Genomic DNA, 19,645 nt, shown 5'->3' on the forward strand with positions numbered 1-19,645 from the left:
GTCAGGGTATGAAGATAATCTCACTTTACAGAGGAAGCAAGAAACAGACCAACAATGACTGACAGCATAGTGCTTATAATGAATCAACCACGTGCTCTAGGGGCACAGAATAGGGAGGGATACTTTCAGAGCTAGCTACCCAAAGGTGGTAACTATTGATCAGTGTTGGAAGTATAGAACCTCATCAGGCATGCAGGAGAGGGGTGAGTGAGAGAAGACGGAGAGGGTGCCACAGGTGTGGGGAAAGTATGAACGAGGGCATGGAGGCATGAAAGACTATGGAGTATATGAGAAATCGAAGTGGATGGAATGCAGGTTATATGTATACATAGAAAGATAAGAATGGAGAGAAAGTCAGGGTCTATGTTATAAGGAGCTTTGTATGCTAGGCTAAAAGACTTGGATTTTATGCTGAAGGTGATGGGGACTCAATAGTATCCTATATTAAGGTTTGTGGATAAAAAGAAATTATCCCTATTTTATTAATTTCTCATCTGCATTACGGAGACCCAAAATTTTTAAAGTTTTTTTATTTATTCATTAGGGGGGAGGGGCAAAGAGAGGGGGAGAAAGAGAATCTCAAGCAGGCTCCCAACTGTCAGCGCAGAGCCTGATGCAGGGCTTGATCCCACAAACTCTGAGATCATGACCTAGGCTGAAATCAAGAGTCGGACACTTAGCCGACTTAGCCACCCAGGCACCCCTCTGAGACCCAAATTTTAAGCCTTGTTTTCATTGCCTATGAGGAGCTTGTGTGAATGAACCAATGAAAATACCATATCCTTTGAAGTCTCATTCATTCATTTAAACATGTATTGAGCTCCTATCACATGCTATACAATGTGTTAGGCATTAATGAATGATACATATGTTTCTACTCTATAGGAACTTAAAATCTAGAGGGAAAGACCAAATGATGAGAAAAGCCATATGGTTAGATATGTAGCACACAGACATGAACAAGGTGCCATGAGGGCTCAGGAAAATAAACATCAAATATGTCTAGAGATGTCATAGAGGAAATGCTGTTTGGGTTGGAGGGTAAACCAAGTAAAAGTGAGACCTGACATTCCAGGAAGTCAAAGTTGGGTGTCCAACTTTGGCTCAGGTCATGATCTCATGGTTTGCAAGTTTGAGCCCCACATTGGGCTTTCTGCTCTCAGCAAAGAGCCCTCTTCGATTCCTGTCTCTCTCTCTCTGCCTTTCCCCTGTTTGTGTGCTCATGCTCTCTCTCTCTAAAAAAATAAATAAATGTTAAAAAAAATAAAAAAAAGAGGTAGGACTTGAGATGAATCTTTGAAAAGAGGATGATTTGAGATCCATAGAAGAAAGGAAGTCAGGTTGGCTAAGGGAATTAGCAGAGGCAAGCAGAAACCACCTGGGCATGTGTGAGAAGTTTGGTAACTCAGAAATAATGGAATAGCCAGCTAATGTTGGGGAGCAGTTAAGGTAATGCCTTTCCTTCATATATGGGTTCTGAAAGTTCATAAAATGATGCAGATGATTTTTCCTTTAAATAAATCAGAGAGATGAGGTTGGGTTGGATGAGGTTAGCTTAGAGGTGGACTTAAATTCTAGGGAATGGAGAAATTTGGGAGCTAGGAAGCTGCCTGGGACTATAAGGTTGGGGGGAAAAGTAATAAAAAGAAAAGCTGAAGCCCTCTGTTACAGCAATAGCTGTTTGCAGAATTGACCCTCATTCCTGTCACCCTATCCTCCCCACCCCATTCCTTTTGTGCTGATCTCTCAGCTTTCACATTACTGATCCCTTCGTTTTGTTTTCCTGCTGATTTCTTGCCACAACCTTGAGCTCTCTTGACTTTGCCCTCTCTTACCTTGCTCTGATTGAGGTCTTTTAAGACTGCTGACTCGATACTATCTGCCCTGGCCACTGCCTCAGCAGTTACTTCCAGTCTACCTTTCCCAGTTGGGACTCATGGTTATGCTATACAGCACAGGGTGTACATCGTGCTTTTGGCTCACATCAGACTTCAGGGTAATGCAAATACCCAAATGAATATGTGAATTTCAGCCAAACACCTATTTGTGCAATTTGTTCTTTGAATCAGACTATAGAACTTTATGTTAATTCCTGGTGAATTTCCATTTTTGTCAGTTTGTATTCTGAGTTTCTCCCTAATGACACCACATTGTAATGAGTTCATGCACTAAAAGTTAGAAAAATATGTTTGTTTTGTAACCTTTTCCTACTTCTAAGAGGTTAAGGGTGCACGTGAAGCAGACTAGTCCCCCCTGGCACTGGGAATGAGTCTAAGGAAGAGAACTTCAGCATGCTCATCAACTTGGTTTGATTTTTTTTTTTTTGAAGTTTATTTATTTTGAGAGAGAGAGAGAGAGAGAGAGAGAGAGAGAGCACATCAGGGCAGGGGCAAAGAGAGAGGGAGAGAGAGTCCAGGCAGGGTCCATGCTGTCAATGCAGAGCCTGATGCAGGGCTCAAACACACCAACCGTGAGATCATGACCTGAGTAGAAACCAAGAGTCAGGCACGTAAACTACTGGACCACCCAGGTGCCCCTTGGTTTGACATTTATCAAGGAATGTCTAGCAAGGAATATGGTCCAAACGACTTGCTTTACCTATGAGAATAACATTCATATGTTCAAATTCAAATTCCTATGATATTGCTGACCTGCTCAATGCAACAGCTAATCAGTGGCAGAGCTGGAAATGAATTCTCCTTCCTCATCCTACAGTCTTTCCCTAGTCTGGTTGTTTGTTTATTCAGACAGAGAGATACAAATAGCTGTGGTATCATGATCATTGATGACAAAAACAATAGTAATTCTCATTGTTATTTTAGATGCACTAAAGACACTCTCAAGAAAGCACAAGTATCCACCTAGAGGGATGACTGTACCAGTCAACAGAGCCACGACAGGCCATCCAGCTACTGGCAACTCAGCAGTGCTCTGGGAGGGGGCACAAGCAAGGGGAACCTCAAGGCGTGTATAAAGATGTGTACAGTCCAAGAGGCTTCCCTCTGTTCACCAAGAATATCAGGTCCAATCTCAACCAACAAAGGCAGAGAAATGGAGAGGCACAAGAACAAAGGGAAATAAATCATTCCGTGACTGTCTTAAAATATGAGCAGAGCTGACTACGTTTAAGAAGAGTGTAGGAGGGTAGAGATAGCTAAATTTTACCTGTGTGTATGTGAACACACCCACACACTGCCACTGCACAGTGAAGAAGCTGGTAAGTGCAAACAGGCAACACAGGCAGCCCCACTCTAACTGCTCCTTTGCCATCTCAGTGCCTCTCTCCCTGTCCAGATTTGGCTCAGGCACCCTCATGGCAACTGTTTGGATCTTTTAATTCATGAGAAGTCAAAGCTAGTATTGACCAGAAAATATTAAAAATGAAAACAAAAAAAAATGAGGCAAAATCTTTAAACATTGAGAGTCAAATGGAGAAAGATAAGGAAGAGCAGGAGGGTAAAAGGGAAAGGTTGGAATGTCACCTTTCTCAGTAGGAAGCTCTGTGAGCAGGGGTGCAGGGGAGGTGATGCTGCTGTTACCTTTAAGGGCTTTTGAATCTGCCAGAGGCACAAGGTAGTGCTTCCATATCTGCCCTCCCGGCACATTTCCCTTGCCCTGTGAATTTCTCAGCTCCAAGAGGAGGAAGTGGTTTGTGCAAAATTAGTAGGTAGGGGCTGGAGACGGTAGCAGCTGTGCATTTGCCAGGGCACTGCCAATTTCTGGAAATTACCTTGGCTTTGTGCCAAAATGGATTCGGCACAGAGAAAAGGGAATGGAAGAAGCGATGTGGCCAGATAGCCCTTGAGTTCTTGTGTTTTTCTTATATAATACAAAAATTTCCAAGTTGCTAATAAAGGGTACTTTTATAATAGATTAGGTTTTGAGTTTTATACCATAAATATGAGTATGTCAAAGATTTTGGAAGAATTTGCCCCATAGATAAAGTTTTTGGTATAACTAAAATTGAATAAAATTATAAATTAAGAATTATTGCTGAGATTTCTTGAATGGCATTAAGCTATCCCCAAGCTGTCTTCTCTTTGCTTGGCATTTTCTGGCCTTAAAATAAATCCAACTCTTCCATCTCTACAATTCATATAACAGTATCTAGGGCATAAGAGACATTTCTGCTACTAAGGCATCATTCCCATTTTAAAACTGGGATTAAGCTACTTGTTTGTAGTAATAACATAAAATTGATCTCCCCAGGCTAGAGGTCTGTTAATAAGATCCTGATTTGAACTTAAAGAAAAAAATAGATAGCTTTTTCTAATGGAACATAAAAAATCATAAGTATGTGATTTAAATTAGATCAAAAGAGTGGCCTACACATCCCTACAAAGCAGCTCCAGCCACTTCTCATCCTGCAAGCAGCCCCAGCAGGGACCAGCACCACTGCAAAGTGACTCCTGCCCTGGAGAGGGGAAGGTAACCACACACACCAGTTCCACTACAGCCACAGGAGGCAAACCTTATAACTGACAGCGTGGAGAGTGCCCTGCCAATCAGTACATCTGTAGCCCCAACATACAGTCTGGGGGCAGTCATCTGATCCTACTGCTGGCCTTGCCTACCAACAAAAACCTCTCAAAGGCAGCATAGGGAGAGAGCCCTGGAGTTCAGGGTCACTGCAGCCCAGGCAGAGGGATTGGAGGCCGGTATCCAGTTTGTCTGCAGGACTGCCCATCAATGAAAGCTTCTCAGGGGACAATGTGGGGAGAGTGTCCTGCATTTGATTGTGGCCTGGGCAAATGAACTGAGGGCACGTATCTGGTATTACTGTTGACACTGACCAAATACAAGCTTACAGCAGCCCCAGACCTGCCCTTTAGCACAGGAACCAAACCTGGCCCACGACAGGCAAAGTGGGCCATTGCAGCTAAATGGACTGAAGGCAAATGAGGCTCAGCCACAACAGTAAGGTGCACACAACCCACATAGGAGATTCCCCTGAAGTGCTGGTTTTGGTGAACAGCGGACACTATGCTACAGGGCACAACAAGACCTCTTCTTCAAAAGGCCACTATTTTTTCAAGATCAGGAGACATAAATGACTTTCCTAACACACAGAAACAGACACAGAGAGATAAAATGAGGAGACAGAGGGATATGTCCTAATGAAGGGACATGACAAAGTCACAGCAAGAGAGCTAAATGAAACAGAGATAAGCAATATGCCTGATAAAGAACTGAAAGTAATGGTCATAAAGATACTCACTCAACTTGAGAAAAGAGTGAAGGATCTCAGTGAGATCTTCAACAAAGAGATAGAAAATATAAAAAAGAACCAATAAGACATGAAGAGCTCAATAACTGAAGTTAAAAACACACTAGAGGGAATGAGGAGCAGATTAGAGGAGCAGAAGAACATATCAGCTACCTGGAGGACAGGGTAATGAAAAGCAATCAAGATGAAAAGCAAAAAGGAAAATGAATAATTAAAAATGAGAATAGGTTAAGGGAACTCAGTGACATCATCATGCATAATAACATTTGCATTATAGGGATCCCAGAAGAAGAGACTGAAAAAGGAGCAAAAAAATTTATTTGAAGAAATAATAGCTAAAAACTTCCCTAATATGGTGAAGTAAACAGAAATCCAGATCCAGGAAGCACAGAGAGTCCCCAAACAAATCAACCCAAAGAGGTCTACACCAAGACACATAATTATTAAAATGGCCAAAAGTAGTGATAGAGAATTTTAAAAGTGTCAAGGGAAAAGAAAATAGGTACATACAAGGGAAACCCCATAAAGCTATCAGCTCATTTTTCAACAGAATCTTTGCAGGCCAGAGGGAGTGGCATGAAATACTCAAAGTCCTGAAAGAAAAAAACCCTGCAACCAAGAATACTCTATCCAGGAAGGCTACCATTTACAATAGAAGAAGAGACAGAGTTTCCCAAACAGAACTTTGAGAATTCAACATCACTAAATCAGCCTTACAAGAAATGTTAAAGGGAGTTCTTCGAGTATAAAGAAAAGCCTATAATCAGAAGAAAGAAAATTATGAAAGGAAAAAATTTCACAGGTAAATAGAAACATAATAAAAGTAGTAGATTAATCACTTATAAAACCAGTACAGAGGTTAAAGCACAAAATAAATAAAATCAATTATAGCTATGAAAATCAGTCAAAAGATTCACAAAATTAAAGAATGTAAAGTATAAGATAATATACATAAAACCCACGTGGGGCGAGAGAATAACAATTTAGTGCTTTTAGAATGAGTTCAAACAGAGGCATCTGGGTGGCTCAGTCGGTTAAGCACCAGACTTCAGCTCAGGTCGTGATCTCACATTTTGTGAGTTCGAGCCCCACGTCAGGCTCTGTGCTAACAGCTCAAAGCCTGGAGCCTGCTTCAGATCCTGTGTCTCCCTCTCTCTCTGCCCCTCCCCTGCTTGTACTCTGTCTGTCTCTCTCTCTCTCTCAAAACTAAATAAACATTAAAAAGTTTTTTTCTTACAAAAAAGAATGAGTTTAAACTTAAAAAAAGAGTTGTCTACAATTGCACCTTACCTCTAACTTGCTCTCTTAACTGGGAATCGTCTACTGAAACTCCTATTTGAAAGGACAATAACCTCATATCAACCAAATTCACTGACCTACCTCATTCCTCATCTTTATAGTATTTCATTCAACAATCATGCATTCAAAAATATTGCTTCAGTGCCTAAAATTTACATATATTTTTCATTAAGATTATGAATACTTAATAATATTGAAAGTATGCTATAGCCAACAAAATATAACAATTACAAAACGGCAAATTCTCCATGGTAATATTGCTTTCTGAATACTAGTACATATAAATACAATCATGATTAAAGCTAAAATAATTTTTATGTAGGTTTTTTAAATAAAATTTTTAAATGTTTACTTATTTTTGAGATGGAGGGAAGGGCAGAGGCAGAGGGAGACAGAAGATCTGAAGCAGACTCTACCCTGTCACCACAGAGCCCGATGTGGGGCTCTAACTCACAAACCATGAGATCATGACCTGAATCAAAGTCAGACACTTAACCGACTGAGCCTACCAGGCACCCCTATTATTATGTAGGTTTAAAAATGAATAAAGATGCTTTATTTTCAGAGTTGTAGACTATAAATTTATCAAGAAATAGAAACTTGTGAGGATTCAAATATGCCTTAAATGCTAAATGCCTCAAATGCTAAACATATTTCTTGACTAAAGAAATGATTTCCCCATAACTTCATAAGTCTTTAATAAATAGTATGGACTATGGTAAGTACAAATATTCCAGAATAGAATCTACATTTTCTGACCTAAATCTGACTTGTAGTAGCTAGATAAGTTTACTTAAAATGTCTTAAATAGTAAGATATAGACATATATGCCTTTAAATATACAAACATTAATAAATACAAAAATAATTATATATGCATTCCAAGAACATAAGAAAATAGGTTTAAAAGGTCAACAGTGGTTATCACTGTTGTTCTTTTAAATGTTTTATATTTCCCCAAATTTCTAGTATTAGCATGCATTACTCTTTTAGTAAGAAGTTTTCAATCCAAATATCTGTTGCTTTATACACATAGACTAAAAGCTTTACTACTTTTGCATATACGAAAAATCATATGAAATGTTAAGGACGTTGTTGAGAAACCTAACTGTCAGTGTTTGCTAAGGCTTGCAAACAGCTTAAGAATAATTATAAACTGAAAACAAAAGAATAAAAACAGATGACAACGAGGAAACAAAAGTTGACAACTCCTATTTTGTTTTTACCTTTTTGACTAGTAAGGATCATAATCAAGCTGGAGAAGGTAGCATAATCATGACTAAGAGACTGGAAACTCAAGACAGATGAAGAGACAAGGGTGTATCTAAGTGTTGTGATTATTTCCAACTTCTAAGGTCAAGATGAATAACATGCAAAGGCACTAGAACTCTTGCATTTAGGATCACAAAAACGCCCTTTGGTAAAGGATTACCTTTAGGAACTGTGAGCAAAACAGCTATCCGTGGAAAAGTAGAAGATAGAGAAATACCCTAATTAAAAAAAAAAAAAGGAAAAGGAGGCTTACAAAATACGTAGAATTATGAACTTGAATTAGTCCCTGGTAAAAGCTTCCAGTACACAGTAAGCACTAAATGAATGCTAGTCCCTTTTCTTCTTTTCTTTGCCTATTAGTTTATGCCTTCCCCTTCTCTTTTTGGATATCTATGGCTCTAAGATAAATAATTCATCAGACTGGTGGATGCCAGAGGGAGGTGGGGAAATCGGCAAACTGGGTGATAGGGAGTGAGAGGTACAGGCTTCCAGTCATGGAATGAATAAGTCATGGGAATACAGTCAATGGTATTGTAAGAGCGTTATATGGTTAACAGATGGTAGCTACGATAGTAGTGAGCATAGCGTAGCATATAGAGTTGTTGATCACTATGCTGTGCACGTGAAACTAATGGAACACTGTGTCAACTCTACTATCCTTCAACAAAAACATAACAAAAATAAAATAAAATTTTAAATGACTAATAGCATAAAAAGATAAATAGTTCAGGAGGACAACTGAAATGACAGTGGAAATTAATTTAAAATTATTATTTAAGGGGCGCTTGGGTGGCTCAGTCGGTTGAACGGCCAACTTCGGCTCAGGTCATGATCTCGCGGTCCGTGAGTTTGAGCCCCACGTCGGGCTCTGTGCTGACAGCTCGAAGCCTGGAGCCTGTTTTGGATTCTGTGTCTCCCTCTCTCTGACCCTCCCCCGTTCATGCTCTGTCTCTCCCTGTCTCAAAAATAAATAAAACGTTAAAAAAAATTTTTTTAATTATTATTTAGAATTAAAATTATTTTTAAAAATTTGGGCTATAATGCACACTTTAAAATTATTTCCCAATCAATCAATTCAGAACCTTCTATACACTTCATGATATGGAGAGCAATATTGTGAGGGGATAGGAGGGAAAGCACTGTAGGAAGATAGACCTGGATTCAAATCCTCATCATTAACTTGCGCTGAACTCTCTAAACCTCAATTTCATTATATCCATAACTGGTATAACACCAGATCCCACGCACTTAAGAGACTAGAGAATTGCATGAGATCATGTATAGATAACACACCCAATACGCACTGAATCCTCAATACTTGCTAACTATCCAAGTCTTTAACTAGAAAAACTAGAATAAGAAGACATATGTCAATATGCTCAATACATATGTGAAATCAAGGGACATGAGAAAAAGGGAAAATGGAAGGTAAGTTTTTCGTAAGTGGAAAAGTGAGAAAAAGAGGAAAAGAAGGCGGGGAAAGATCAATACACTTAGAAACTGAGACACATTGAGCTTTTTACATTCATATGAAATTATAAATGAAGACACAAAGAATCAATAAACAGAGACATGGGGTCAAAAGGGCAAAAGTAAGATGGAAAACAGAAGAGGATAATCTCAAGTGTATGCAGCTTCTTTTTCATATTTAATTTCCTTTGTCTGTAATTTAATTATAGCAGTTATTTTTATTTTTTATTTATTTTTTTTACATTCCAGGGTTTAATTAAATTGAAAAAAGAGGGAAGGCTGTATGTAGCTATAGTAATGTTTAGGAGAGTATCAATGCTATGTCATTTCAATATTTGGGAGAAAAAAATTGCCATGTTTCTAAATTGCTATGTTAAATTAGGAGTTAATTTTATTGATTCAAGAAAATATCTCTAGGAAAAGGCTGCTTATACTTTAAACAAAAGGGCAATTAGAACATAAGAGAATCATTGCAGAACCATGGTCCCAAGGGAGATCATGGAATGTTCTTCCCTAGAGATATGGATGGTTTCACACCATGTTAGGTGCTCTGCCTTTCAGGGATTGCCTAACCCCACTCTTGTGTCACCTAACTTTCAGCAATGTTACTACCTTCAGGCAGTTTGCCTTCACTTTCCTAAGGAAGGCTTATGTCCAGGGCAGAGTCTAAAAAGTTTGCTGTAGCTCTAAGCCTAGAGAACTCTGTACAATGGCAACTTCCCACAAACTTAGAAAAATTATAAAAAATAGTCCTTACGTGATAAATTTAATATTGTAGTAAAATGAGTGAGCTCTGGATTCAAACTCTCTGGGTCCTAATGCTGATTCTGTCCATGGGAAAGTTTCTTATCTTTGTGTGCCTCAGTTTCCGTTACCAAAAACCCTCATAGGGTTGTAATGAGGATTAAATAACACTTGCGGAGTGCTTAACATACTACCTGGCACAGAGTAAGCACTCAGTAAAAGTCTCCTATTTATATTTTAAATTAACAAACATTTTATTTTTAAGTAAGAAAGTATATGCTTATTAATAATAACTATATAATTAAAGGAGTAAGATCAAATAAAAACATATATTTTATTTTAAAATTTAATTTAACAGTTAAAAAGGCAAGAAAGACTTTATTTAAAACTATTGCAATAGGGGCGCCTGGGTGGTTCAGTCAGTTGAGCGTCCGACTTCGGCTCAGGTCATGATCTCGCACTCCGTGGGTTCGAGCCCCGAGTCAGGCTCTGTGCTGACAGCTCAGAGCCTGGAGCCTGTTTCGGATTCTGTGTCTCCCTCTCTCTCTGACCCTCCCCCGTTCATGCTTTGTCTCTCCCTGTCTCAAAAATAAATAAAACGTTAAAAAAAAATTAAAAAAAAAAAAACTATTGCAATAGAGGAGAGGGACAAAAAGCAGGAGGATTTGTAAACATTGGGGTAAGCTAATGAAAAATACTTGGAGGACTGTGAGGTGTGAGAAGTGGGAAGTTTGGTCAACGAGATTAGGCCATCTATGAAAACATATACTTTATTATTATTATTAATTTATCTTTTTAAAATTGAAATAGAGTTGACACAATTCATACAACATAGTGATTCAACAACTCTATATGTTATGCTGTGCTCACCATAAATGTAGTCGCCATCTGTCCCCATATAACGCTAGTACAATACCATTGACTGTATTCCCCATGCTGTACCTTTCATACTCATGATTTATTCACTCCATAACTGAAAGTCTGTATCTCCCACTTCCCCTGACCCATTTTGTCCATCCCTCCTCCTGATTTCTGGCAACCATTAGTTTGTTCTCTGTATTTATGAGTCTGTCTCTGTTTTTTGTTTGTTCATTTGTTTTGTTTTTTAGGTTCCACATATAAGTGAAATCACATGGTATTTGTCTTTCTCTGCCTGACTTATTTCACTTAGAATAATACCCTATAGGGTCCATCCATGTTGTCCCAAATGGCGAGATCTCATCTTTTTTTATGGCTAAGCAATATTCCTGTGTGTATGTGTGTACACACACATATATACACACCCACACACACATAAATACACACACATACCACATCTTTATCCATTCATCTAATCAATGGACACAAATTGCTTCCACATCTTAGCTATTGAAAATAGTCATGCAATAAACATAGGGGTACATTTATCTTTTTTAATTAGTGTTTTCATTTCCTTTGGGTAAACACACAGTAGCGGAACTAACTACTGGATTGTATGGTATTTCTGTTTTTAATTTTTTGAGGAACCTCTATACTGTTTTCCACAGTGGGTGCACCAATTTACGTTCCCACCAACAGTGCGCAAGTGTTCCTCCTTTTCCATATCCTCACCAACACTTTTTATTTCTTGTCTTAAAATTTTTTTTAATGTTTATGAGAGAGAGAGAGAGAGAGAGAGAGAGAGAGAGAGAATGAGTGGGGGAGGGACAGAGAGAGAGGAAGACACAGAATCCAAAGCAGGCTCCAGGCTCCAAACTGTCAGCACAGAGCCTGATGCAGGGCTTGAACTCACGGACTGCGAGATCATGACCTGAGCCAGAGCTGGATGCTTAACTCAGGCAACTCTATTTCTTGTCTTTTTGCTTCTAGCCATTCTGACAGGTATAAGGTGATATCTCATTGTGGTCTTGATTTGATTTTCCTGATAATAAGTGTGTCTATTGGCCATCTATATGTGTCTATTGGCCATATGTCTATTGGCCATCTATATGTCTTCTTTTGAAAAATGTCTATTCAGGTCCTCTGGCCATTTTTAAATCAGATTGTTTTGTTGGTGTTAAGCTTTATAATTTCTTTACATATTTTGGATAATAACCCTTTATCAGATATTTCATTTGCAAATATCTTCTCCCATTCAGTAGGTTGCCTTTTTGTTTTGTTGATGGTTTCCTTGACTGCACAGAGAATATTAAAACAATTTGTCCTCAGTTACTTCATGGCTATAACTTTGGAAAAAGAAAACCTTAAGGTTGTCCCAAAGGATGGCTATTTCAATTTTATAATAAAAAGAACTTTCCTTTCTTTAGAGAGAACAAGCAAGCGAGCAGGGGAGAGGAGCAGAGTGGGTGGGGGGAGAGAGGGGGAGAGAAAAAGAAAGAGAGAATCTTAAGCAGGCTCCACAGAGCCCAACACAGGGCTCGATCCCATGACCCTGGGAACATGACCTGAGTTGAGATCAAGAATCAGATGCTCAACTGACTGAGCCACCAAGGTGTCCCATAAGACCTCTTATTTCCAAGGGGTTAAGTAGAGCAGCTTAGCCCAGAAATAAGTAATGGCCTAGCCTGCAGGATTTGACATCACTATTCATTGGCCTGAGGCCCTGAGTCTCCTCTGACTATTCTTGTAGTCTCTATGCATTTTCTAGTTTTCAAAGAAAAAAAAATCTTTTTTGGATGTAAGTTGAAGAATTACAGCTGTTGAGACCATAATAATCCCCAAATTAGGAGACAGTATGAGTAGCACAAGTTAGTACTTTGATGTTGAGGATAAACACATAATTAATAATTACTTCTTATAAGTATCAGAGTCTTAGGATACACATTAACTACATTTGTTTACTATGTCACCTGTATCTTCCTTTGTAGATGAGGTATGTTTCTAAAGAACAAAATAAGCAGAATCCAATTAGAGATTAATTCATATTCCAAATGTGCTGGGGACGAAATTGAAGGAAATTTTTTATGTTGTGTATAATCATTTTTCTGACTTAGGATTTTCTGAAGTATGTGTGAATACTGCTTGCATGATGAGCAAGCAGTAGAAGCAGGCACTATCACTGAAGAAGGACCCTATGTTAGCCCAGGCCCTAACAAATGGGGCAAGTGAGAATTTAATGAGACTGCTTACAAAAGTCAGGACAGAAAAAGCAACAGGGATGGTATTATGCCCCAAAGCTAGTAACAGCCAGTAGGCTTTAACTGGGGAGGGGAAAGAATGCTCACCAGAACCTGGAGAGTGTAGCTATACAAGAAGGTCATCCAACAAGAGCTGTGGCCTTTGGTAGAGGGATGCAACCATGGTGCACTGACCTGATAAGGAGAGAGTCAGTGGAGTTAATATTGAACCACAATTTCACTTTCCTTTTGCTTTCAAAGACCCTGCAGGTGTTTGCCAATGGTTGAACCCAACAGAGAACCAGAGGACGAGAAAGTCCACTGATGCAGTCCAGACAAGTCAACCTCCAGGGACACAGAACAGGGTGATTTGAGCAGGACAGAAAGTGGATCTGATCCTAAGCCCCACACCAGTGGAGATCCTGCTGCTACAGGTAGACACATAATGGTCAAAGCTGGAAATGCAACCCACTGTGCTGAGCCTCAGCTATTAAGAGGTCTACATCTGGCTTCTGAATTTTTTGGTTTGGTGAGAAAATTTGAACTCTGGTATCAGTCATGGGCTCTACAGCAGTTGGGTGTCTGTTGGACAACTATTCCTTCCGCCTGGGCTGAAGTATGGGGGGTTTTTTCCCTTCTAAACATGCAAAATTCTATCCATGAGTCTCAATACTATGTAATATGTTCCAAAAAAAAAGTATTTCATCAATAAAAACTAAATGATATATAGATACTGTGATTAAATACTTATAGCGGAGGCCGTCTACTACACATGGGTTCTGAAAAATGGGCATCTTCATAGGACTTATGTGAGTATTAAATGAGATAATAGGCATGAAAGAGCTTTTTAAGCTATGAAGTAGTATTCTGATGCTAGTTGTTCCTATTAAAATATATGCCAACCATAGGGAGGTGAGGGATAGTGTACTGCTTGGTAAGAACTCATTGGCTCTGCAGTCGGGAGCTACTGTTTATGACTCTCAGCAAGTGAGAGAGAAGAGAAAATATTTTTTAATAAAATTGTATTATTAAAGTTCTATTTTCCCATTAAATTTACTGTCATTATTTGGACTATTTAGTTGGATAGTAAAATATAACAGAAGTAGAGATACGAATATAATGCATTCAATACTTGTTTTATGCTATATAACATTAAACCAAATAATACATTGCCAGCTTGGTATAACAGAGCTATTGGAGAGCATCAGTAAAAGACTTCCAAGGGTATATTTGGAATTTCCCACAAAGCACTAGGTCCTGCATACTGCTCCTGGGCAAGTCCTACATGTACTTGGCAAACAAGAAGTCAACAGGGGTCCTTCTGCCTTCCCTGCATCACTTAGGAATGATAGAACCATAGATTGTTAGAATTGCGGGGAGCAAACGTTAGGTCATGACTCCCATTTTTCAACAGAAGTAACTCATTCTCATTAGTTTGTCAATTCACTAGGAGAATGCAAGTATCATTTATATCTGTACCTCATCCCTCCTCTTTCCCTTCCTTCTAGCTTCAAAATTTAGTTCAGAACCTGATATAATATGATGCAGTTTACTTTTTGGATGGGAGAACTTTACATACACACCAACACACACATTCACACAGAGAGAGCAATATGAAAAACAATATATTAAAATCAATAGCTAACATTTGTTGCCACTCATTCTTCTGCCCATGTCACCTGTATTAACTTTTTTAATCCTCACATCAACCCTTTGAGAACAGCATTATTACTAACCTGATAAGAACTGATAAGAAAGTGATGCACTGAGAGTTCAAATAATTCACTACAACTACTAAGTGGTAAAGACAGGAGGTGAACCCAGCTCCAGTTCCAGTCCCAAAGCCTGGGCCTGAGCTTTTAGTCCAAGCCCATGGCCCCACTCACAACACTCTACTGTCAATATTCTAATGGGCTTCTATTTAATTAAGAAATGTCTAAGTCAGAAAAATATGGACTTGACTCATGTTTTGCTTCAGGCTGAGGTTCTACATTTAGGATAAAGCTAAAACTTCCTGGTAACAAATAAAGATAAGTGGAGAATTCTAAAATATGCCCATCTTCTGTAGGGTTGACTCCATTATATTTTAACACTAAACCTCTATGCCTGCGCTGTCTAATACTGTAGCTTCCAGTTACATGTGGTTATTTAACTTAAAATCCATTAAAATTAAATTAAAATTCGGTTCCTAAGTTGCTCAGGTCCATTTCAAGTGCTCAGGAGCCACATGTGGCTAGCGGCAACCATACCGGACAGTGCAAAATAGAACATTTCCGTCACCACAGAAGGTTCTTTGTACAGCTGTGCCCTGTGTGTTTTATTCACCTGAACAGATTTGTTTGTTGTGAGAATTAATAAGTATTGTGGCTTCCCTTTGTACATGAGGCTTTGCTAAATGCATAGAACTCGATTACTTCTTTTATTTTTTTTAATTTTTTTTTTTAACATTTATTTATTTTTGAGACAGAGAGAGACACAGCATGAACGGGGGAGGGTCAGAGAGAGAGAGAGGGAGACACAGAATCTGAAGCAGGCTCCAGGCTCTGAGCCATCAGCACAGAGCCCGATGCGGGGCTCGAACCCACGGACCTCGAGATCATGCCCTGAGCCGAAGTCGGCCACTTAACCGACTGAGCCACCCAGGCGCCCCACGATTACTTCTTTTAAAATAACAGGTTTGCTCTCATATTTTAGTAATGCCTGTGAATTAAATGCTTTAAATACATCTCATCCCAGTGATGGTTTGCCAGGATTAAATCTGAGATTTTTTTTAAAAAAGATTTTCCAGGAGACCATAACGAGGTGTCCAAAATAATGAAAGGAGCCAAAGGAATAATTTTCTTTTTTTTTTCCACCCAGAGTCCCTTTTATTCCAAGGTAATATTAACATTCAATATCCTTCCAGTACCTTCTCTATACCCATCCAGACATGCACACTCACATACAGACATATGCAAAATCTCATCTTTTGAAAATGAAGTGTATTGTACATATCATTCTGCAACTTGGCCTTCTTGCTTATCACTGCATCATGGACACCTCTCCAAGTTGGCAGATAGCAATAAAATATATTTTTTTAAATAGCTGCACAGTCTTCTCTAGTATGGATGTGGCATAACTAATCTCTCCCTGATGGCAGAAACTGATTTGGTTTCCAGTTTAGAGCACTGGAAGACACTGAGGCAAATGAGCTATAACATGCATCTGATCTCTACCTCCTGATGTTTGCTTTTCAGAGATCCTCTGAAATTGGATGGTTAAGTCAAAGCATATGTATATATTTTTTTATATTGCACAATAACTTTCAAAAATGGTAACAACCGAATATCCAGCCAGCAATGTGTAAGACTGCCCATTTCCTAACATGCTTACTAGTAATGGGTACTTTCTTTTTTTTTCAATATATGAAATTTATTGTCAAATTGGTTTCCATACAACACCCAGTGCTCATCCCAAAAGGTGCCCTCCTCAATACCCATCACCCACCCTCCCCTCCCTCCCACTCCCCCATCAACCCTCAGTTTGTTCTCAGTTTTTAAGAGTCTCTTATGCTTTGGCTCTCTCCCACTCTAACCTCTTTTTTTTTTCCCCCTTCCCCTCCCCCATGGGTTTCTGTTAAGTTTCTTAGGATCCACATAAGAGTGAAAACATATGGTATCTGTCTTTCTCTGTATGGCTTATTTCACTTAGCATCGCACTCTCCAGTTCCATCCACGTTGTTACAAAGGGCCATATTTCGTTCTTTCTCATCGCCCTGTAGTACTCCATTGTGTATATAAACCACAATTTCTTTATCCATTCATCAGTTGATGGACATTTAGACTCTTTCCATAATTTGGCTATTGTTGAGAGTGCTGCTATAAACATTGGGGCACAAGTGCCCCTATGCATCAGTACTCCTGTATCCCTTGGGTAAATTCCTAGCAGTGCTATTGCTGGGTCATAGGGTAGGTCTATTTTTAATTTTCTGAGGAACCTTCACACTGTTTTCCAGAGTGGCTGCACCAATTTGCATTCCCACCAACAGTGCAAGAGGGTTCCCGTTTCTCCACATCCTCTCCAACATCTATAGTCTCCTGATTTGTTCATTTTGGCCACTCTGACTGGCGTGAGGTGATATCTGAGTGTGGTTTTGATTTGTATTTCCCTGATAAGGAGCAACGTTGAGCATCTTTTCATGTGCCTGTTGGCCATCTGGATGTCTTCTTTAGAGAAGTGTCTATTCATGTTTTCTGCCCATTTCTTCACTGGGTTATTTGTTTTTTGGGTGTGGAGTTTGGTGAGCTCTTTATAGATTTTGGATACTAGCCCTTTGTCCGATATGTCATTTGCAAATATCTTTTCCCATTCCGTTGGTTGCCTTTTAGTTTTGTTGGTTGTTTCCTTTGCTGTGCAGAAGCTTTTTATCTTCATAAGGTCCCAGTAATTCATTTTTGCTTTTAATTCCCTTGCCTTTGGGGATGTGTCGAGTAAGAGATTGCTACGGCTGAGGTCAGAGAGGTCTTTTCCTGCTTTCTCCTCTAGGGTTTTGATGGTTTCCTGTCTCACATTCAGGTCCTTTATCCATTTTGAGTTTATTTTTGTGAATGGTGTGAGAAAGTGGTCTAGTTTCAACCTTCTGCATGTTGCTGTCCAGTTCTCCCAGCACCATTTGTTAAAGAGACTGTCTTTTTTCCATTGGATGTTCTTTCCTGCTTTGTCAAAGATTAGTTGGCCATATGTTTGTGGGTCTAGTTCTGGGGTTTCAATTCTATTCCATTGGTCTATGTGTCTGTTTTTGTGCCACAAAGGAATAATTTTCAAGTACCTAAGCAGTTTCAACAGTCATTTGTGGAGAATTCAGAGTTGAAATTGTGTCATTGCTATTTTCATAGTTACCCTTCTTTGAACTCTCTAATCACAGGATGAGTGAAGGTAAAAGGCAGAGAAGTAGGAAAAGGCTAATGGAGGGAAGAGTGAACACAACCAGAAGTTGCTACTAAATCACCAACAGCTCTTGTCACTTCTCAGAGATGACTGCATTACAGATAACCAGGATAAAAATTCCAAGAGGAGCAAAGAACTCTAGACTCTGGATCCAAGGTCCAATTCTAACTGAGAAGTAATTAAAATCACAATAAAATCCTATTGCATTAGACTTTTAACATTGTTCTGTTCTCCTCACTTAATACTGTTTTTGCTCACAGAAGCAGTCCTAAGTTTTAATTTTTTAAGATAATGATTCAATCCAGATGATACCCTTCAAAATGTATGATAGAACATTTTGGGCTTTACCAAGAATAGAAATTTGAAATTGGCAAAGATCAATCATTTTCACCTGTCCCATGTCATTGTTTTGGAACGTGAATTTGACTTTATGCTAGAGAGTAATCTAAATCTGTTACTTAATTATTCATTGGGGTAGTTTCCATTTCTATTCCCAATATATAGCTGAAATTTGCAGACTACTAAAGGATCCTTGATAAGTCCCATCTGTTCAAGGTGAGGATGACAAAGAAGAACATCAATAAATATTAAATATTTATTCTAAGTGTTAAAAAATAATAAATGAATAAGACAGTTCTAATGGAAAGAAAAATAAATGTCAAATAATAACTGTGACAGAAACCAGGATGTAGTCCCTCAATACAAAGATTAATATTACATAGGATGGAATTTAAAGATGTATTTCACCGTCTCCTTTCAGAAATTATAATCTGAACTCATTACAAGTGCATGTTTTAAAAATATCTGTCTCTAAAAAGCGGTGCATAAATCATTTTTTTAAAAAAGAAAACATTAAAAAATTCCCAATACAAGTTACTATTTGAAATAATACTGGTAATGGGGCGCCTGGGTGGCTCAGTCGGTTAAACGTCCAGCTTCGGCTGAGGTCATGATCTCATGGCTTGTGAGTTTGAGCCCCGCGTCGGGATCTGTGCTGACAGCTCGGAGCCTGGAGCCTGCTTCAGATTCCGTGTCTCCCTCTCTCTCTGCCCCTAACCCACTCGCATTCTGTCTCTCTCTCTCTCAAAAATAAATAAACATTGAAATAATACCGGTAAATCTATTTACAAAATGGAAAATCCTTTTGAAATCCTAATGATTGCTTTATTATTGTACTTGTTTCATTAATTTGAGTTTTCTTCTGTTTCAGTGTCTGGTTTGAAGCCACTAGTCAACTCAGGAGCCATCGCTTTTCATAGCTCTTGGTAAATCAGCCTGAGTAGTTAGTAAGTATATCCTTATAATTTGTCCTGGGCTTAAAACCAGATAACCAAACTTGTTAAAAATATGTGCATAATAATAGCAATTTTTTTAACGTTATTTATTTAGTTTGAGAGAGAGAGAGCACATCCGAGAGAGAGTGAGCAGGGGAGGGGCCAAGAGAGAAGGAGAGAGAGAATCCCAAGCAGGTTCCACATTCAGCATGGAGCCTGACATGGGGCTGGATTCCACATTGTGAGATCATGACCCGAGCCTCACAACTGAACCAATATCAAGAGTCAGTGGCTTAACCCACTGAGCCACCCAGGCACCGTTAGCAATTGGGTTTTATA

The 19,645-nt window shown here is 38.9% G+C and overlaps 1 protein-coding gene across 7 annotated transcripts in view; it reads right to left on the reverse strand.

The window, feature by feature from the left end:
• Window positions 1-19,645, reverse strand: part of MAP3K13 (mitogen-activated protein kinase kinase kinase 13) — a 170,286-nt gene that overhangs the window by 49,368 nt on the left and 101,273 nt on the right. For 5 of the 7 annotated variants that reach the window (XR_006207822.1, XM_042957169.1, XM_042957168.1 and 2 more), the window contains one exon: window positions 13,215-13,301. The exons of the other annotated variants lie outside the window; for them this stretch is intronic. The gene's annotated coding sequence lies outside the window, so the exon portion shown is untranslated. The remainder of the gene's footprint in view (window positions 1-13,214; window positions 13,302-19,645) is intronic. 7 annotated transcript variants of the gene reach the window in all.

Source organism: Panthera tigris, chromosome C2 (assembly GCF_018350195.1).
Source record: "Panthera tigris isolate Pti1 chromosome C2, P.tigris_Pti1_mat1.1, whole genome shotgun sequence".
Classification (NCBI taxonomy): Eukaryota; Metazoa; Chordata; class Mammalia; order Carnivora; family Felidae; genus Panthera; species Panthera tigris.